Source organism: Sminthopsis crassicaudata, chromosome X (genome assembly GCF_048593235.1).
Source record: "Sminthopsis crassicaudata isolate SCR6 chromosome X, ASM4859323v1, whole genome shotgun sequence".
Lineage (NCBI taxonomy): Eukaryota > Metazoa > Chordata > Mammalia > Dasyuromorphia > Dasyuridae > Sminthopsis > Sminthopsis crassicaudata.
The window spans coordinates 54,087,666-54,110,868 of NC_133623.1; the positions used below are offsets into that span (position 1 = coordinate 54,087,666).

Below are 23,203 nucleotides of genomic sequence, written 5' to 3' on the forward strand. Positions count from 1 at the left end.
TTTAATTGCCTGTTCTCAAATTTTCTTAGGAGAAGAAAGAAATGTCCCAGGCTTATAATTTTCATGTTCTTTTCTCCCTCCTCCTTTCCTTTCAAAAGAATGGAGATACCATTTGCTATTGTTAGTTCTTATGCAGCTTCTCTTGTTTTCTCAGATTTTTCAAATATCAATAATGATGCCTTTGACATTCATACCTGCCCATTTTTTGTTGTCCAAAGATGTAGTTCTTCTTGGCCAATTGACTTAAAATCATCAAGGGGAGTAAGGACTCTCATTTTAGATATCAACCCTCTGTTAGTTATTTCCACCCTGCCATTTCCATTGCCATTCTCTTAAGTATGATTAACAGAAATCAAATTAGAATTGAACAGCTTTGAAGTGTCTGTACCTTCATTCCCTTAAATTCAATCAAAGATCCTCACTTTGAGTTAATCATCCCTATTCTCACAATATAACTAAGAAGCAAACAAACCCAAAAAATCCAAACCCCAAACCAAATGCCACTCTGTTTTCACTAGCTTGCTTTATCAGTCCAAGCTCCTTCTGAACTTGAGTGTTTCTAACACTTCTTCTGTATATCTTTCAAGCTATTCATTATTTGGTAAATCCCCTGTGCATTGACATCAGTATCTTGAGACTAATCTGATTTTTACTTTCTATTATAATTGCTTCCTTTTGTATTTTCAGAATTTTATTCTCGAATTTCTCATATTGGTCTTAGAGATTCTCCATGCATTTCCTCTGAAACTTTTGAGATATTGTACTCAAATCTAGAATGCATGTCAGACTGTGCCCATATTTCCTCTCCTTGTCATGAGAGTGGAAGCATGATAGAGTAGATTTTTCTACAAACTTAAAGAATTCTCCTCTACATTTTAGGTTGTTAGGAGAATGAAGCCAATATGCTTTAGTGATAATTTCATCTTTCAGTAGGTAAAGTAAACAACAGCAAGGAGACATTCATTCCATTCTGCATGTGGTTTTCATTAAGAGAAAGGAATGGGTTACTAGGGTAAAAATAATGGGAAACATGGATGGGCTGGACCTCTTCCTATCACCTCATCACCCCTCTGTTCTCTGGCCCTTGCTACCCCACTGAAAACTTGTACTACAAACATGTTCTCTGCCACTGGTAGTTAAATTTTTACATTTTCTTACCAGGGATTCAGTCTCCATGGGGCTTACCAGCAATTTCTTTACCATACACCCAGTCCAAGTACCTTCCTTCCTCCTTCCAACTCCACTTTTCAGTACCTGTTTATGTCTTACCTTCTCTATTAAAACATAAGGTCCTTATGGGCAAAGGGCTATGTTGCTTATATGTATTTATATCTGTAGTACTTAGCACAATGTTTGGCATATAATAAATGCTTAATAGGTTCTGTATTCATATATATATATATATATATATATATATATATATATATATATATATATATACACTAGAGCTTTTTATACGACTGGAGATAGGTACAGGAGGTACAAATTCATTGTTATAGGGAACACCCAGATGAGGCAATTAATTACCTTCTTAACAATGAAGGTGAGTATATTTTCTGCAACTAATTGTCTTAGAATAGCCTAAAACAAAGGTGTCAAACATTTACTGGAATGTTGCTAGAACCAAATCAGCAGCATGATTTCAGAAAGGCCTAGAGAGACTTATATGAACTGATGCTAAGTGAAGTGAGCAGAATCAGGATGTCCTTGTACATGGCAACAGCAAGATTATATGATGATCAATTTTGATGGACGTGGCTCTTTTCAACAGTGAAGTGATTTCAGGCCAGTTCCAATGGTCTTGTGATGAAGAGAGCCATCTTTACCCAGAGACAGTACTGAGTGTGTATCATAACATAATATTTTCGCTTTTTTTGTTGTTGTTTGCTTGCATTTTGTTTTCTTTCCCTTTTTTGATCAGATTTTTCTTGTGTTGCACGATAAATGTGGAAATATTTATAGAAGAAGTGCACATCACTAGATCACTCAATGTCTAGGGAGGGAAAAATATTTGGAACACAAGGTTTTACAAGGGTGAATGCTGAAAATTATCTAAGCCTATGTTTTGAAAATAAAAAGTTATAATAAAGAAATTCCCTGGATATTCTTGACCTTTTTGTTTTTCCAGATGATTTTCATTATTATTTTCTTTAGTTCTATAAAATAAAAATTTGGGGCAGTTTGATTGTTATGGCACTGAACAAGTAGCCCAATTTAGGCATAATTATCATTTTTATTATATTAGCTTGGCCTACCTATGAGCATTTGATGTTTTTCCAGTTATTTAGATCTGACTTTATTTTTGTGAGAGATGTTTTTAAAATTGTGTTCATATAGTTTCTAGGTTTGTCTTGAGTATCCATGACTTTGTTAACAGAATAGATTTCACCCTCCCCCACTACAGAATCATCCCTAGAAAGCCAGATTTACCTCCTTATATTAGGACCTTGAATTGGGTTCCTTTTATTCCAAAAATGTTGATATTTGAACATTCATTCGAAGTATAGGTTTTAATTACTGATTTGTTGCTTAGATTTGTTTCCTGTGAAGTTATGCTTATCTCAAATGCTGTTTTCCTTCCTTTACTCTTCCTCTTGTGTTCATAGTATGTAGATATTTATGGGCAGTTTTTTCTCTCTGTTTTGTATTTTATTTTCAAGTCCCTTTTGATAAAACTTGTAAGAACTTAAGGAAATACATTTTTATTAGCCTTTGTTGGATAAAATACGTCCTGGGCTAGGAGCTGATCATCTTTCTATTAAAAGTTATGGTTGAAAATACATATCTCTTTCTCACACACTACTAGCTTCTTAGCCATCCACTTACTTCTCAAAACATTTCATTTTACAAAGATTTATTCTATAGCTAATTGTATAGGATAGCTTCACAGAATGTTAGAGTTTAGAGGGATTTCCTCAGCTTTTGACTTCAAACCAAAATCAGTCCTGCCATAGAACATGCCAAAAAGGACTATCTAGATTTTGCATGATGACCTTGACAGAAAATAATGAAAGAAAACTTCCCTCGACCCTCCATTCTAGTTTTTGATAGCTCTAATTTTGTGCATGTTGTTTCATTATCAATCCTAAATTTTTGACTATAATATCTGCTTGTTACTCATTCTCAAAGTGGCCTTTGAAAGTTCATTTCACTTCCTTATCTGTGATCTGAAGAAGATAATAATTCCCTTTTCACTCAGTTGAGTCAAGCCAAACATATCTAAACCCTCTTTGATGTGATTGATGTTGAGGTATTCGAAGATATCTGTCTTGCTCACCTTGAGCTTTCTCCTCTCCAGTGTTAACACCTCACTTCCTAAACTGATATTCATATCCTAAACTGATCTTTAACATTAAGATGCTTAATAATATTGAATATCCTTGTATTTATCATTGGCTTCCCTAAACTGTTTTCTGTGAAGCAAAGTATTAATTTGCATACAATAGTTTGGTTACTGCCTCAGTTTCTATTCGGAAGTCATAATGAAAGTGTTGCCAAAAATGTGTGATATAAGACCAGCATATGACTTTTAGCAGTCACAAAAATATAATGCAAATGTATCTGAATCTGGTAGAATAGATGGCATTTGAGCATTATAGATGAGATAGTCAACATGAAACTTTTTTTTCAAGGAAAACTCTTTACATTTCCTTATACACTTGTCTGTCTCATTTTGGGATTCGATAGCATATAAGAAACAGTGAATATTTCAATAAATATGTGTTGTAACTTATGGTATACTTATTAACTCTGAACCATTTGTTGATTTTCTGAAAGGAATATAAATAAAATAAATTTATGCCTTCAAAATTTTTATTATGGGTGTGTGTGAAAAAGTACAAATCCAGCCTTCCCATTCACAAAACAACAACAACAACAACAACAACAACAACAACAACAACAACAAACTACTCTTAGATACATTACAGTGTTAAATAAAAGTGAATCTCTATCAAAGTATTAGATAATATTTGGCATAATTCATTGTAAATCATTCTTTGTTTTTCTTTGAATACATTATGAATTTGCTTTTAGGGATTTTCAGAGTGACTTAACATTTGATTGATAGCCACATGCTGAGTTCAGTAACAGACCTTGTTATTTAGTTTATGGAGTAGTGCTCCTAAAAGATTTTTATAAGATTGGCCTTATAAAAATTCAAATTGAATATGTCATTCCATTAATTAAGCAATTCTCTGTTTAATTAGAATTTTTAAAAAATATGATGGAAACTGAATGAGGAATGGCAGGTAGGAAGACAGTGGACCATTCTCCATTGCTTTACCATTTCATTTTCATATGCTCCAAAGCCTATTATAAGATCATTGATCTAACACTGGAAGGGATTCTGCAGGCCATCTTATTCTATGTCCTCATTTTTCTGAGGCAGGTGGGTTGTTATGTTAAGTTACTTGTCCAAAGTCATAAAAGAAGGTCAGATGCAGGAATTGAACCAAGTTATACTGAGAGCTAGTCTAGAATCCTTGACATTTTCATTGTACTATGCTTACTCTTAGGCAAATATGCTAGGGTGTACTAAAATGCATTATGAGTTTTGTTCTAATGATTTACAGTCTCACATTGTGATTCTGGCTGTGTAGAACATATTAAAGTGATAATCTTAATAAGTATTCCAAGTGAAAATTAATGTATTGGTCCTTATGGGTGTCTGGAAAGTAATGTATTACCTTTTTATCTATTTGCACTTTTTAAATTTAATTTTTAATTTAATTTTTAAATTATTTTAAATTTAAATATTTTATTTATTTAATTAAGATTTTAATTTTAAAAAAAAATTTGAGTTACTAATGTTACATGAAGTAAGCAGAATCAGAAGAATATTGTGCACAATAACAGGATTATATGATGATTAACTGTGAGGAACTTGGCTTTTTTTGGAGTAAGGTGATTCAAAGCAGTTCCAATAGACTTGTGATGGAAAGTGCCATCCACATCCAGAGAGAGAACTATGGAGACTGAATGTAAATCATAGTATAATATTTTCACCTTTTGTTCTTGTTTACTTGCTTGCTTTTCCCCCCTTTTTGTGTTTTTCTCTCTTAATCTGATTTTTCTTGTGTAGCATGATGGATATGGAAATATGTTGAGCAGAATTGTATGTGTTTAACCTATATTGGATTGCTTGCTGTGTTTGGGTAGGGGAGGAAAGAGAGGGAGAAAAAAAATTGGAACATAAGGTTCTGCAAAAGTTTATGTTGAAAACAATCTTTTCATGTGTCTCAAAAATAAGATGATTTAAATGCCAAAAACTATATAAAATTTTGAGTTCCAAATTATATTTTTTTACTTCAGGATACAAGCAATTTGATAGCAATTATGCATGTGAAGTCATTCAAAACATTTCCATTTTAGTCATGTTTCAAAAGAAAAAAAAAACAAATAAAATAATAAAAAATAAATTTTAAATGTGCGCCTCAGTCTTCACTCAGACTTCATTATTTGCTCTCTAAAGGTAGATAGCATGTTTTTGACATTGATTTGGAATTATTTTGGATCTTTGTCTTGATCAAAAGAGTCAAAGGTTTCATAGTTGCTTGTACAATGTTCACCTGACTCTGTTCTCTATATATTAGTTCATTTAAATCTTCCCAGGTTTTACTGAAACTATCTTACTCATCATTTCTAATAGCACACTACCATTCCATCACAATCATATATCACAATTTGTTTGGCTGTTGTCTAATTGATGGATATCATCTTGATTTCCAGTTCTTTGATACCACAGAAAGAGTTGCTATTAATATTTTTGTGCTATAAAGTTGTGCATACATTTAACTCAAAAATATCTCTCCTCCCCAAATCAAAAGAAAATGGAAAAGTACCTATCTGCACAAAAATTCCCCCTTTACCCTGTTTCCTGTCTTCCTTCTAATTTTGACTGCATTGAATTTATTTGTGCAAAAGCTTTTTAGTTTCATGCAATCAAAATTATCTATTTTACTTCCTGCAAGCATCTGTATCTCTTGTATGGTCATATATGCTTCTTTTATCTATACATTCAACAGGTACACTTTTTTCATGCTTCTCTAATTTACTTATATCATCCTTTATATTTAAATCATTTAACCATTTTGACCTTATATGGGTATATGGAGGGAAATACTGGTTTATGCCTACTTTCTGTCAAACTGCTTCCTGGTTTTTTTTTTTTTTTTTTTTTTAACAATTTTCTTCAAATGTGGACTTCTTTTCCCCAAAGCTTGTATCTTTGAAGTTATCAAACACTTGATTACTATCCTCAGTTATTATATAGCTCATCTAGTAGGTGTGTATTGCGTAACTAATCTATTCCACTAACCCACCATTCTCTTTCTTAGTTACTACTTACCTATGTTTTTATGATTACCATTTTGTAATATAGGTTGACCTTTTAAACTATGAGGCTATCTTCCTTGACAATTTTTTTTCATTAATTCACTTGATACTCTTGGCCTTGTCTTCATTCATATGGATTTTTCTAGCTCTCTACAAATATTATTGGTTAGTTTGATGTGGTATAGCTGTTTTGATATTAAATTAAATAATATTTTTTTATTGAATCAGGCTATCCACAAGCAATTAATGTTGCTTACATCTGTCGTTATTTGTGTGAAAATTGCATTTTAATTGTTCGTGTAATCCCAGGGTTTGTCTAACCAGATAGGCCATTACCAGTAATCCTTGGTCATACTTTTGATGGCTATTTCTTATTATTTTAAATAAGTCTCCGTGGATCTTATTCTAAGATAAGGTTATATAACCATTTTATTTGTTCTTTTGTTAATTTGGACAATATATATTTTTGTAAATATTCATTTCTTTTAAATTTCAGTTTTACTGGTATATATGTTGACAAAATAACTGAATGATTTTTTAATATCATCTTCACTGGGGATGGATTTACCCTTTTCATTCTTGATTACTCGCCATAGTTTTATTGTTCTTTTTAAAGTCAAATTAAACGTATTAATATTTATAATATTGGTTATTTTTTTTTTCATCAAGCCAGCTTCTAGTTTTAACTATTAGTTCATTTTATTTTCAATCATTTTTCTATCTCCTTTGATTTTCAGAATTTTTATTTTGGTGTTTAATTAGAGGATTTTAATTTATTATTTTTTCTAAGTTTTTGTTGTTGTTGTTTCATTCCCAATTCATTTATATGCTTTTTCTCTCTCTCTTTTATTGAAGTACTCATTAAGTGACATCACTTTTGTCCTAAATACTGCTTTGACTTTATCTTGCAAATTTTGGATTATTGTCTCATTTTTTGTCATTCTATTTAATGAAATTATTGATTCTTTCTATGATTTATTCTTTGACCCACTCCTTGTTTAGAATTACATTATTTAATTTCCAGTTAACTTTTAATCTGTGCTTCAGTGGGTGTTTATTAAATATAATTCACCATATTATGGTTTGAAAAGGGTGCATTTAAAGTTTCTGCTTTTCTGCATTTGCTTTGAGGCTTTTTTGCCTTTAATACATGATCAATATTTGTAAATATACCTTGTGCAGTGGAGAAAAGATATGTTGCTTTTTGTTCTCATTCAGTTTTCTCCAGTGGTCCACCTTTTCTAAGATTCATATCATCTTCTTGACTTTCTTATTTGTTATGGTTAGATTTATCTACTTCTTAGTGGGGAAATTGAAGTCCCCCACTAATGTGGTTTTAATATTTCCTTCTGTAATTCATTTAACTTTTCCTTTAAGAATTTGTTTTACATATATTTAGTGTTGAGATTACTTCATTCTTTATTTTTTTTTAAAAAGGTGTGATTTTCTACTTATCTCTTTTAATTAGGGTTTGGGTTTTTGTTTGTTTGTTTTATTTTTGTTTTTTGCTTTTGCTTTGAGATCATGATTCCTCCTACCATGATTTCTTTTTTACTTTGGCTGAAGCATAAGAGATTCTTCTCCAGGACCTTATTTTAAAACTGTGTTTCTTGAAAAGAAGACCCTAATAATAATAAATTATCTTCTCTATCTTCCTGCATCAAAATCTTGAGGAGATCATGCCTAACTCCCTAAAGCTGTTATTTCATTGCCAAGTCTTGTCAGTTCTTTGAATTTGTGCCTTTCTCTGTACTCATATAAACCCTTATTCAGGGATTTATCTTGTTGTAGTAAGGGTACTGTAATAATCCCATAACTGGTTTCCTTTTTTTTTGGTTCCCTCCTTTCTAGCGGATGATCTGTGAAGTTGCCATAATAGGAGTCCATGTGACAATGCTATCTTAATGCTCAAAAATCTGCCTCAAGCCTCTCCCTATTCTGGACCATTTTTCATGCAATTACAAAAATGATTTTCCTAAAATGCAACTCTGTCTCTGCCATTTCCTTATTCAATAAACCCTACTGGCTCCCTATTACTTCTTAGGACTCACATGGGAAAAAAATTTGAAGATGGATTTTTGTTCTTGTTTGCTTTTAAAATAATGTAATTTTTACTAGTTACAGAGAGTTATGACCATATTCTACATTTAAAAGTCGTGATTAGAAAAAATATTGAGATTGATTTCATAGCTTTATCAAGAATTGTTACTGCTAACTTTTAAAATATTCTTTAGAATTACTGGGAGTATAGATTGGTTAAGTCACTGGGAGGGAAGCCATTTCTAAATCCGAAAGATTCTGAGGAATGACCTGTGGTCAGTTTTAGTCAGACTATATTAAGATCGATGTCTGTGATTTTAGACATTTTAATTTATATTTAATAGAAATAAACTTATAGATTCTGGTTGGCTTTAATTACAAAACATACACAATTTTATAAACAAACTGAATATGGATTTTTCCTTTTAGAAATATATTTTGGTTATGCTCGTAAAATGCATTTTAACAATCCATATTATACTTAATGCTTCCTCTAAATACCCTTATTAAAAACATAATTAGGGTATGTTGTTAACCCAATCTTTACTAGTGTTTTCTTGTTTCTTTGTAGTGCTCTGTGGAAGCAGGACTCTGGCCTAAGAGACTTCACAAGTGCTTCTGCAGGTTTGTTATTCTGCTATTGTTCTGAATGTGCTTTTTTCAGGTGCACACATCCTAGAAAGACTTAAGATACTAACTTGCTACTTATCTTAATTAGAACAACTATATTTTCTTTCACATAGAGCACTTAAATCAACAGCTTTTTAGATAATAGAGATGTTAAAAATGAACAGATTATTTCTAACTTTATTGATTATCATACAGGGTTAGATATAGCATTATCAGATAGTGTGTACTTCCAGAAGAAATCCGAGCCTTTTGAAAGTGACTGATAAAATTTCATCTGATGCTGGGATAATTGTAAGAAAGAAACTAGGGAAAACAAAAGAAACTAAATTCTAGAAAATGACATTTCATAAATCATTTTGTGTAATACCTTTTCATAGTGATATCATATTCTTTCATTAGGTCACAAAGGACAATATATTCCCTCAGTCATTTTGTCCATTATTTGGAAGACAGGTTTCAGTGACTATTCTTTTAAAAGGAATTTCTGTGTTTTGAATAGAGAGCTAATTTGCAATACTGTTTTTTGTTAGTGTTCAAGTTTGCTGATTTCATACTTTGACCCAACAGTGCTGATGATTCTAAATGAATGAATAAAGAGAAGATTAAAATAGTTTACTTTTGAACTAAAACTTATGAATGACGAAATATGGTCAGGAGCCAAGTAGCTCTTGTGTGATGGTCTGGTAAAATTCATATTTGATATTGCTGTCCTCCATTGTAGGCTGGGTTATGTTTCTTGGGGTTTTTTTGGTATGTTTTTTTTTTTAACATTGTATATGTGTTAGGTTATATATGTGTTACTAGTATATAATCATCAAGTTGATAAATGAAAATACTATTAGAACCATAAACTTGCAATGATTTTCAAAAATTAGATCACATATGTGAATATGTGATGTGAACTTGGTATACTTACAAGCTTCAGGCATATTCCTGGAAAAGTAGGAGCTAGTCTATAGAGAAAATAATTTCTATCAATGAACTTAGTAATGGAGCTTGCTGGAGTTATTGCTTATTTTACAGGTCCACTTCAAAAAGTTAATAGGACAATACTACTTTATAACTATAGTGATTTTATTCTTGTGTTAAGTGATTTGTCTTATATTTATTTTTCTCTTCTTTTGAATTTCAGATATCTTTTTTTTTCTTTATTGTTCTGTTCTGGGACTAGCCTTGAATGGTCTTTCACATTCAAAATTTTTTCCCCACCATTAACAAGATACGTGGATCCTACAATATTGATTTTACATTTTATTATTTCCCTCTTAATTCTATTGGCAGTAAAGTGGTATGGAAGACACATAACACAGGGGAAAATATCATCAAAGTAATTGCCTTATTCTCATTTACCATCTCTTTTTTTTCTCTAATTAATTGATCATTTTCACTTTAATTGTCTTAACCTCACTTCTACATGATGACATATTTGTAAAGGAATAAAATATAGAAATAAAATATCTGAAAGCTGATATATTGACAGAGGTGGGAGGAGCTGGTAAAATGTTAAATAAATTTTGTTTGTTATTTTGTCTTTCTTCTAATCAATGTAAAGACTATCAATGCTCATTGGAAAATTCTATGAATTTGAGCCAAGACTGGGTAAAAGTGCTAATGTTATTTGACCATTTTAGTGTAAAGTTTTTTTTTGTGTCATTTGAGGTACTCCAATATCAGAGAGATAAAGTTACCAAAGATTTTTCTTTAATTTCATGTTTAATACTTTTTTCTTTGTAAAGTTGATTCTTTTGTCCATGATGACAGGTTCTTATATTGTTGTTGATGACTGTTCTTCCAAATTATTACATTAATTGTGAGCCAACAAATGTATCTGAATAAATACTCAGCTGCTCCCTTAATTCATTTTATGAAAATGGCTAAGAAAAACTATCTTATATTATGATTTTAACTGATGCTATTTATCATTTTCCACTTCTGCAGTTTGCTAGTAGTTAACAGAAAATATACATATATATATATATATATATATATATATATATATATATATATATATATATATATATATATATATATATATATATATATATTGATGTTATGGTACAATGATGTCAACTATTACTTTGCAATATAATTTGTGGTCAATAACACCAAAGCCTATTCTTTCCTTCCTTTTTATCATTTTCCCTTACATTCCTCCATATGAATTTCATTATTTTTTCTGTGATATTAAAGAATTTATCATTCATAATAAGATTGATAATAAAATAATAGTATCATTTTTCCACGTTGGTACTTACTTGCCATGAACATTGAATAGCTTTCCAATTACTGAGTTCTTTATGTCTACAAAAATGGATGGATGGAGAGATGGACAGACAGGGGGATGCACAGCCAGATGGGGGAGGACACACAGACAAATAGAAGGACATAGATGTGGAGAGACACAGACAGACAGGAGGGACACACAGACAGACAGAGGGACACACAGACAGATGGGAGACAGACAGGGGGACACACAGCAGTTGGCGGGACAGACAATTGGAGACATACAGACAGAGGAACACACAGACAGACATTGATGGACAGACAGACTGATGGACAGGCAGATAAATAGGAACAAGACCTATGTTTTCATTAATACAGAGTGTTCCAGGGTGGGAACATCACTTCAGCCAGTGCAGCTCAGTGCCTTCCCTGCTACATACAATCTTTGAAAGTTATGGAGAGGCTTGAAAACTTGGAGAACTTGTCCAGGATCCCATTGCCAGTATGTCACAGGATGGTATGAAGCTCCATCTTCCTGGCTTTGAGGCTGGCTTTCTATCAACCATGCCATGCTCTCTGTCTCTTTCTCTGTGTCATCCTTATCTATATATTTTCTCCTTAATTTTTTTTTCATTTTGGCTTAACTCCCCTAGATTAGATTCATAGGACACTTGGCAAATTTTGGAGTAGACAACTTTTGTTGGATGCATTTCCTCCATGGCCAAAAGCTCATACTTCCTGTATTTTAAGCCAGGATATGGCTCTCAGATACTCTCTCCTTTGGCAGATAATTAACTTTCCAAGTTCGCTTTTCTCTTTTGCAGCTTTTGCTTTCCATTAGCAACCCTGATGAGAATACCACCTGTGCCTTCAACAGCTTAAATTTCTTGCCCAAGACTTCATAACCCCTCTTAATGCTTTCTCTTTTACTTCTGGTGGTATCATTTTCCCCACACCCCCATGAATCATGAGGTGTGGGTATTAGTTATTATATTTGACAAGTCTTAGTCATTTCCTGTGTCTGTGCCCTGAGAAGACAGCAGAACTTGCTATTGTCTTTGCCAGTTTGACAACAAGACATAATGGTAGTCTTTTTCAGGGAATCAGTTCCCAGCCAAAACTATTGTCTTCTTTCCCAGACTTGTGACCTTTCTCCTGAAGGCACCTGCAGATTCGAGTTCCTCGAAGTATAAGAAATAGCTTCCTCCTAAGATGGCTAAGCTACCCAAAATATATAGAAAATCCCTTATCTCTTTTTGATTTCCCAAGGATCAGTTACCCTAATTAGTTTCTTCAGGTAACATTTTTCCATTTTACAACTCTCCCATTCTTGGCAACATTAAGCTCTTCAATCTGTTGTCCTTTTGAATAGCTCTTGTGAATGTTTGCCATCCTTTACTGGGGGCACCCCAAAGGAGGCCAGATTTATTTATTCCAGGCAATTCTGCAAATGTTTAATAGGTGCCAAGGGCAGCTAATTGGTATAGTGGATGGAGCACCAGCCCTGAATTCAGGAGAATCTGAGTTCAACTGTGACCTCAGACACCTGATACTTTCTAGCTGTGTGACTCTGGGCTAGTCAATTAAGTCCATATGCCTTAGGCAAAAAATTGTTTAGTAGGTGCCTACTGCGTTTCCTGCATGGTGTTAGGAAGGGGGTCTACAAAGACAAAAGTGAAAGGATCTTTGTCCTCAAGGAGTTTACATTCTGAGGCATGGTGGCTAGAGGAGGCTAACAAGTATGCAGGTAAAGAAACAAATAACAACTCCCATTTATATAGTGCCTTAAGCTGTACTCAGCCTTTCCTGAGAGATACACAAAGCATGTACTATTTTCCTTTTACAGAGGAGGAAACTGAGACTTACAGAGATGAAGTGTCTGGTATGGGGTCATCCAGCCGGCTTACTGTCAATGCCAAAATTGGAACCCAGATCTCCTGACTCCCATTCCAGTGCCCTTTCCATGCCATCATAAAATACAAGATAATAAGAGTCAGGAGAAAGAAAATGGCAACAGAGGGAAGCAACCTGGAATAAGAGCCAGAAATAAGAGATTGGATTTTAAATTCAGGGACTAGCCAGGAAGCTCTTCTGGGTAGAAAGTGGGCTGTGCAAAGAGCTGTGAAGATGTCTAAGATGTGTGTGCCCATTTAAAATATGTATGTTTCTGTGGGTTGTCTAAATGTATAGATATGTGGTTCACAGGCATCATAATTGTTTCTGGAAATTGGTCTACCTCTCTCTAAGGAAAAACTGTGATTTCTACTTTGAAGGAAGCAGGAGAAAGGGTAGTGATTGAGAGCTTGCTTCTCCCCTTGCCTATCTTCAAGATGGGCATTGTACGAGAATTATAGAATTATGTCTGTCTGCCTCCTTAAATGTTGTTGGCCGAGGGGTATAATTAGGGAGGGGGCATTCCAAACAAAGTTACTTTCCAGTTTACTCTTATGGGGGAGAGTAACATCAAGCTTAAACTCACCAGCTCAGTCTCTCCCCTGATTCTAGTTATAAAAATGATTACCGTAAAGGGCCCAAAGTGAGTAAATCCAATTATTTAAGCAGAATAGCAAAAAGAGAAAAATCTACAGATTAGAATCTATTGGAAGAAATAGAGTGAATGAAGTCTTTGCTGGCAGCAGGGAGATCTAAGCTCAAAATAGGGAGTAACCCTGATCTCACCTAAGGGGAGAAAGTCTCTGAAACCTTCAGAGGCAAGCTGGAAATCAGGGGTGCATTAAAGAGCTGGTGATGATTTCCAGTTTATACTGTATGTAGCTTGTTTGTTGTACTTTGCATGTTGTCTCCTGATTAGATTGAGAGCTCTTTGTTGGTAGAGCCTTTCTTTGGCTTTTCTATGTATCCTTGGTATATAATAGGTGCCCAATAAATGTTTATTTGCTCATTGGCTACATGTGTGCTGCTTCCAAAGTCTTTTTTTTTTTTTTAAGGGAAAAGGACCTACATGTGCAGAAATGTTTATAGCATTAAGGAACTTGAAACTGAGTGGATGCCCATCAGTTGGAGAATGGCTGAATAAGTTATGATATATGAATGGTATGGAATATTATTTTTCTAAAAGAAATGACCAGCAGGATGATTTTAGAGAAACTTGGAGAGACTTAGATGAATTGATGTTATGTGAAGAGAGTAGAACCAGGAGATCATTGTATATGCAGCAATAGCAAGATTATGCAATGATTAATTCCAGTGGACAGGGCTCTTTTCAACAATGATGTGATTCAAGTCAGTTTCAATGGTCTTGTTATGGAGAGAGCCATCTGCATCTAAAGAGAGGACTATGGAAACTGAGTGTGGGTCACAACATAATATGTTCACTCTTTTTGTTTTTGTTTACTTGAATTTTGTTTCTTTCTCATTTTTCCTTTTGTTATGATTTTTTCTTGTGCAGCATAATAACTGTGGAAATATGTATAGAAGAGTTGCACATGTTTAACAAATATTGGATTATTTGTCTTCTAGGGGAGGGGTGGAGGGGAAGGGAGGGAAAACTTTGGAACACAAGTTTTTCAAGGGTGAATGTTGAACAATATTCATGCATATGTTTTGAAAATAAAAAAGCGAGGGGTGGAGCCAAGATGGCAGAGAGGACACACATTTCTTTCTGATCTTTTCTTACAATCCTCAGACTAATTAGCAAATTTAGCCTCTGAATTAGTTCTGAACCAGCAGAGCCCACAAATATTAGGAGTGTAACAAATTACCAGCAGAAGATGATTTTGAAGTTCTTCAGAAAAGGTCTGTTTCAATCAGGCACAGTGCTTGGCAGGCCATGCACAAGCAGGCAGAGCACAGACCCCAGTGCAGGCAGCTCATAGACCTGAACGGTATGGTCTATGGGCACCAAGTAATCTTTGGGGAGGAATCAAAAGCAATTTTGGCTACTGTGCCTTGTATGAAATCCAGTAGATCAGCAAAGAAGTTATAAAACATCCAACGCAAACACAGAATGTAAATAATGAAGCCCAAAATGCCAGAATTCCGCAACACCTGGCCATGCCCATTGAGCACTTGAATCAGACTGTGCTGACTCAGTGTAGCCAGCACTGACCCATTTGTAGAAAAAGCTTGGGTAATCTCCATTGCCCTAAAGCAGATCTCAACTTTAAAAAAAATGATTACAAAAGCAAAAAGAACTCTGACCATAGATAGTTTTTTTGGTGAAAGAGAAGAACAGATTTCAAACCCTGTGGAGAGACTAAAAGCAGATAGTCTCCAGATGAACCCCCAAAGAGTAATATAAATTGATCCCCATGACACAAGGCTCTCCTAGAAGAAATTATAAAATATCTTAAAAGAGAGCTAGAAGAGAAATAGGGGGAAAGGAGAACTTGACAAGAGGGTTTGGAAAAGGAAACACAAATTATTTGAAGAAAATTTATTACAAAATAGACTTAGTGAAATGGAAAAAGTGTAGAATTCCTTAAAAATAGATTTGACAAAATGGAAAAAGAAAACAATTGCCTGAAAAACAGAATTTGTGAAATGGAAAAAGAAAATAACTCCTTAAAAACAAAATTTGTGAAATGGAAAGAAAAATCCATAGAACAAAACAATTCATTTTTAAAAAAAAATTGGACAAATACAAAAAGAACTAAAAAAGTTAATGAAGAAAACAATTCACTAAAAATCAGAACTGAACAAATGGAAATGAATGACTTGATGAGACTTCAAGAATCACTCAATCAAAACCAAAAAAAGAAAAAATAGGAGAAAATGTAAAACACCTACTTGGGAAAACAACCAAACTTGAAAATAGATCTAGAAGAGAAAATCTAAGGATTATTAGACTTCCTGAAAACCATGATGAAAAAAAGAGCCTAGATATTATTTTTAAGGAAATCATCAAAGAGAACTACTCTGGTATCATAGTATCAGAAGGTAATATAGCATTTGAAAGAATTTACTAAAAACCTCCTGAAAGATACCCAAAAATTAAAACTCCAAGAAATATCATGACTAAATTTCAGAACTATTGGATGAAGGAAAAATATTGCAAGCAGCCAGAGAAAAGCAATTCAAATACCTAGGAGCAACAATAAGGATTACTCAGGACCTAGCAGCTTCCATCTTAAAGGATCAAAGGGCCTGGAATCTGATATTGCAAAAAGTAAAGGAAATGGAATGCAGCCAAGAATAAACTACCCCGCTAAAATGAGAATTTTCTTTCAGGGAAAAAGATTTACATTTAAGGAAACAGGTGAATTCTGTTTATTTCTGATGAAAAGACCAGAGATGAACAAAAATTTGACTTATAAATATAGAACTCAGTAGAAGCATAAAAAGGTAAAAAGAAAAGAACTTTTGAGAACTTTATCTCTCTTATGGATATACATAGGTAGTGCATGTATAATTTGATTTTACTGTTATAATGTAAAAAAGAAACTAGAGGTGGAAAGGGGATTATACCATAAAAAGGGGAAAGTGGAGGTAAAATGAGGGAAATTACATCTCAGGGAGAGGCAAAGAAAACCTATTATAATTGAGGGAAAGAAAAACTGGGGATACACATTCTGTGAATCCTAATCTCATCAGATTTGGCTCAAAGAGAAAATATTAGATATATTTGGTTTCACAGAGAAATTTCTCTTACCTTATAGGAAAGTGGGAGGGGAAAGGGAAAAAGGGAAGGGGTAGTGCAATAGAATGGAAAACAGAAATAGTAAGCAAGGGGTGCTTATAAATAAAATACTGAGGAGGAGGGAAAGGGGAAAAGGAAAGAGAACAGTATAATTTGAGGTAAATAAGATGGTGGGAAATGCAGAATTAGTAATCTTAACCATAAATGTAAATGGGGTGAACTCTCCCATAAAACAGAAGTGGATAGCAGATTGGATTAAAAGGCAGAACTCTACAATATGTTGTTTATAAGAAACACATTTAAAGTAGAGGGATACAAACAGAATAAAGGTAAAAAGCTTGAGCAGAATCTGTTATGCTTTAGGTGAAGAAAAAAAAACAGGGGTAGCTATTCTGATCTCAGATCAAGCAAAAGCAAAAATTGATCTAATTAAAAGACATAATGAAGGAAACTTTATCTTGCTAATAGGTGCCATAGACAATGAAGCAATATCAATACTAAACATATATGCACCAAGTAGTATAGCATGGAAATCCCTAAAGGAGAAATTAAGAGAGCTGCAAGAAGAAATAGACAGAAAAAGCATAATAGCTGGAGATATAAACCTTGCTCTCTCAGAACTAGATAAATTGAAACATAAACTAAATAATAAAAAAAGGTAAGGAAGTAAACAAAATGTTAGAAAAGTTAGGTATGATAAATCTTTGAAGAAAAGTGAATAGAGATAGCAAGGAATAGACTTTCTTGTTGGCAGTTCATGGAACCAGTACAAAAACTGACCATACAGTAGGACATAAAGATCTCAAAATTGAATGAAGAAAGGCTGAAATAGTAAGTGCAATTTTAAAGATCACAATGCAATAAAATTACATTCAATAAAAGGCCAGGGAAAATATCCCAAAAAGTAATTGGAAACTAAATAATCTCGTCCTAAAGAATGAATGGGTGAAACAGCAAATCATAGAAACAATAATTTCAACCAAGGGAATGACAGTAAAGAGACAACATACCAAAATTTGTGAGATGCAGCCAAAGCAGTAATAAGGGGAAATGTTATAATCTCTCAAGGTTTACTTGCATAAAATAGAGAAAGAGAAAATCAATGAATTGGGCTTGAAACTAAAAAAAAGCTAGAAAAAGAGTAAATTAAAACCCTCATTCAAACACAAAACTTTAAATTCTAAAAGTAAAAGGAGAGATTAATAAAATTGAAAGTAAAAAAAAAACTATTGAATTAATAAATAAAACTAAGAGTTGGTTTTAATGAAAGAACCAACAAAGTAGTTAAACCTTCAGTTAATTTGGTTAGAAATAGGAAAGAGGAAAATCAAATTGTTTGTCTCAAAAATGAAAAGGGAGAATTTACATCAATGAAGAGTAAATTAGATCAATTATTAGGAGTTACTTTGCCCTACTTTATGCCAATAAATTTGATAACCTAAGTGAAAGGAAGGAAAACCTATAAAAATATAGATTAACAGAAGAGGAAATAAACTACACAGATAGTCCTATTTTAGAAAAAGAAATATAACAAGCTATTACGCAACTCCTTAAGAAAAAATCTCCAGGGCCAGATGAATTTACATGTGACTCTACCAAACATTTAAGGAAAAATTAACTTCAATACTATATATACTATCTGAAAATATAGGGAAAGGACTCCTACCAAACTTTTTTTATGACACAGACAAGGTACTGATACCGAAATCAGGTAAGATAAAAACAGAGAAAGAAAATTATAGACCAATTTCCCTAATGAATATTGTTGCAAAAATCTTAAATGAAATATTAGCAAAGAGATCACAGAAAGTCATCTCCCAGATAATACACCTTGACCAAGTAGGATTTATACCAGGAATGCAGGGCTAGTTCAATATTAGGAAAACTATTAGCATAATTGACTATATCAATAACCAAATTAAAAAAAAACATATGATCATCTCAATAGATGCAGAAAAAGCATTTGATAAAATCCATTACCCATTCCTATTAAAAACACTACAGAGTATAGGAATAAATGGACTTTTCCTTAAAATAGTAACATCTATTTAAAGCCATGAGCAAGCATCCTATGTAATGGAGACAAAGTAGAACCATTCCCAATAAGATCAGAGGTGAAACAAGGTTGACCACTATCACCATTACTATTCAGTATTGTATTGGAAAGGTTAGCTTTGGCAATAAGAGAAGAAAAAGAGATTAAAGGAATTAGAGTAGGTAATGAGGAAATCAAATTATCACTCTTTGCAGATTATATGATGATTTACTTAGAGAACCCTAGAGAATCAACCAAAAAACTATTAAAGATAACCCACAACTTTAGCAAAGTTGCAGGATACAAAATAAATCCACATAAATCATCAGCATTCTTACACATCACTCACAAAACCCAGCATCAAAAGATACAAATAGAAATTCCATTTAAAATAACTGTCAATAGGATAAAATATTTAGGAATCTATCTGCCAAAGGAAAGTCAGGAACTATATGAGCAAAACTACAAAACACTTTCCACACAAATAGTCAGATCTAAACAATTGGAAAAATATCAAGTGCTCTTGGCCAGGTAGAGCAAATATAATAAAGATGACAATACTATCTAAACTAATCTGTTTATTTAGTGCTATACCAATCAGACGTTCAAAAAAGTATTTTAATGACCTAGAAAAAATAGTAACACAATTTATCTGGAAGAACAAAAGGTCAAGAATTCCAAGGGAACTAGTAAAAAAATTGCAAATCATGGTGGCCTAGCTATACCAGATGTAAAGCAATATTATAAAGCAGTGGCCATCAAAATCATTTGGTCCTGGCTAAGAAATAGACTAGTTGATCAGTGGAGTAGATTAGGTTCACAGAACAAAAAGTAAATAATTATAGTAATCTAGTGTTTGACAAACTCAAACTCCCTAGCTTTGGGGATAAGAATTCACTATTTGACAAAAACTGCTGGGAAAATTGGAAACTAGTCAGAAACTAGACATTGACCCACACTTAACACCATATACCAAAATAAGGTCAAAATGGGTTTATGATCTAGACATAAAGAATGATATTATAAACAAATTAGAAGAACATAGGATAGTTTACCTCTCAGACCTGTGGAGGAGAAAGGAATTTGTGACCAAAGAAGAACTAGAGATGATTATTGATCACAAAATAGATAATTTTGATTATATTAAGTTAAAAAGTTTTTGTACAAACAAAACTAATGCAGACAAGATTAGAAGGTAAGCAATGAACGGGGAAAACATTTTTACATTCAAAGGTTCTAATAAAGGTCTCATTTCCAAAATATAGAGAACTGACTCACCTTTATAAGAATTTAAGCCATTCCCCAATTGATAAATGGTCAAATTATATGAACAAATTTCAGATGAAGAAATTGAAACTATTTGTAATCATATGAAAAGGTGCTCCAAATCACTCTTGATCAGAGAAATTCAAATTAAGACAACTCTGAGATACCACTACACACCTCTCAGATTGGCTAAGATGATAGAAAAAAGATAATGACAAATGTTGGAGGAAATATGGGAAAACTGGGATACTGGTACATTGTTGGAACTCTGAAAAGCTTCTTATAGTACATGGTCCTGTCGCCATGAAGAAAGCTAAGGATTTTAAGAGGAGACTGAGGAAAGATTGCTAAGATCACATAATCTAAGAACTAGATTATATGATATCAAGGAAATGCAAATAGAAAGTTAAGTTCTTGGAACAGGTAATAGGATTCTTTGTCATAGAACAGAGAGAATGAGAAGGGAATTAGTAGGAAATATGTCTAGAAAGTTAAGTTGGAGCCATTTGTGAAGTACTTTTATATATCCAACTGTGGCTTTCTTATTTATCCTACAGGCAATACAGGTAGCAGTGATAGTTGTTGTTGTTTTTCAATAGTCCTTAATTTTTTTTCAAATGCATATAGTTTTCAACATTGATTGTTGTATAATTTTGGGTTATAAATTTGTCTTCCTCCCTTCCTTGCCCCCTTCCCCAACACAGGAAGCAATGTGATATGTGTTAAATATGTGCAGTTCTTTTACAATTTATTTCCAGATATGTTGTATTATGAAAAAAATGAGACTAAAAGAGGAAAGAAAGAAAAAAAATCAAATAACAGCAACAAAAAGGTAAAAATATGCTTCAATCCATGTTCAATCTCCATACTTCTCTCTCTGTATGTGACACTTTCTGTCTCACATCTATTGGAATTGCCTATTTGGAATTGCTTATTATATAATTATATAATATATTATTATTATATGCTACAAGAAATACTTATATTTAGGACATTCATATATATTCCCCTATCATATAAGCATGTAATTTACATATCATGTATAAATACATATTTTTATTTATAATTAATAATCAATACATTGTTTAAAAGAGCCAAGTCCATCCCAGTTGATCTTCACATAATCTTGTTACTGTATACAATTTTCTCCTAATTTTGCTCACCTCACTGAACATCAGTTCATGTAAGGCTTTCCAGGATTTTCTGAACTAAGCCTGCTCATTATTTCTTATGGAACAATAATATTCCATGACTTCAAATACCATCATTTATTCAGCAATTCCCTAGCTTATGGGCATGCACTCAATTTAAAATTCCTTGCCACTCAAAAAAGAGCTGCTACAAACATTTATGCACATGTAGGTTCTTGTCCCCCCCTTTATGATCTCTTTGAGAAATGGACCCAGTAGAGACACTGCTGGATCAAAGGCTATGCACAGTTTTATAGTCCTTTGAGCATAGTTTCAGACTGCTCTCCAGAATGGATGAATCATTTCACAATTCCATCATTGGATGATTTTTGAGCAAGGGAATAATATGGTCAGTTTAGGAAGATTATTTTATTAGCAGTGTTGCACTTGAATTGGAAAAGAGAAATACTAGAAGCAGGGAAAACAATTGAAAAAATAATTAAGTCCTGTAAGAGGCAAGGAGAATGAGAGCATGAAAGAATGGCAAGGTCAAATGAAGTTTTTAAAAGTTAGATGAGACCTCCTTATTTATCTGTACTGAGAGGAGACAATAGATAATGAATGATTGAAGATGAGAGTGGCAATACTCTCAGAGAGGACAGAGATCACAAATAGAGAGAATTGTGATGGAGGAGATAGTGGTGGGGTGAGGGTTTTGAGACTTGGAGCAAGGGAAAAGGGAGAGTGCATGATAAATTATGTAGATTTTCTAAAGTACTCTCTACTAAGACAGAGGATTTACAGTGACAAAGATCTAGCCGAAATTAGAATTTATGCAACTTCCTTCAACAGAACTCAGCAGCCCAGAAATCGGAGCAGAAGTCAACAGGTGATAATCCGGTTTCTGGGAATAGTTTCATATTGCTCTCCAGAATGGTTGAATCCAGTTCTTTTGATTATCTTTTAAAGAAAACAACATATTTTTATGGATCACTTCATCATTCTTTTTTAAAAAATATACACACATATTTGTGTTTTTGATGGGCTTATTAATTTGGTACTTTTTATTTATTTATTTTTTTAGTTTGTGGGTCATTTTATCTCTTTTTTCTTTTTTTTTTGTAATATAAATGTTCAAAATTATAAACTTTGCTCCAATGACTCCATTAGCACAATTGCACAAGTTTCAACATCTTACCTACTTGATGTTCTCTTTAATATAAGTATTTATTATTTCAGTGATTTATTTTTATTTACTATATTATTTAGTTCAGAATTTACTCTCTAGTTTTATAAATTCTTATTTCTCATATTGAAGGCAATTTTCTTGGCTTTAAAAGGTATTCACTATTTCTGCATTTATTTATGACTTTGTTATTCTTTAGATCAATATCATAAATGTATTTTATGATGTTGAAAAATAAGTATATGCCATAAAATTCCCATTCAGTCATCACCAAAGGCCTATAATTTAGTTTTTTTGAATATTCAATTTAGATTCATAGTCTTCTTGTTTACCTTTCCATTAGATTTGTCAAAATATGAAAAAGGTACTTTGAAGTCTTCTACAATTATTGTCTTATTATATCTATGTTTTTTTTTCAAGTCAGATACTTTTTTCCTTCAAATATTTAGAAGCCACAATATTTGGGGCATATGTGCTTATTACAAATATTGATCCATTGCCATATAATATTTCTAAGTATAATATAGTTTCCTAATCTCTTTATTTTGACAGTATCTACTAATTCTAAGAGTATGACTGGCAGTGCAATTTTTCTGGAGCTAGTTACCCAACCAAAATTTTTATTTTAGCCTTTTTTTTTAACTTTCTTTGAGTCTTTATATTGTAATTATTCATATTCCATGAAGCAAACTTTTATGGTCTGCATTATAATCCATTCTTTTTTGGGGGTGAGTTTGACCTATTCAGGAATTTAATTG

General features: G+C 32.8%; 1 protein-coding gene across 5 annotated transcripts in view; it reads left to right on the forward strand.

Annotated features, from left to right (window-relative positions):
• The window catches only part of TENM1 (teneurin transmembrane protein 1), a 3,105,198-nt gene that overhangs the window by 1,323,318 nt on the left and 1,758,677 nt on the right, over window positions 1-23,203 (forward strand). For all 5 annotated transcript variants that reach the window (XM_074277949.1, XM_074277947.1, XM_074277946.1 and 2 more), the window contains one exon: window positions 8,948-9,000. The gene's annotated coding sequence lies outside the window, so the exon portion shown is untranslated. The remainder of the gene's footprint in view (window positions 1-8,947; window positions 9,001-23,203) is intronic.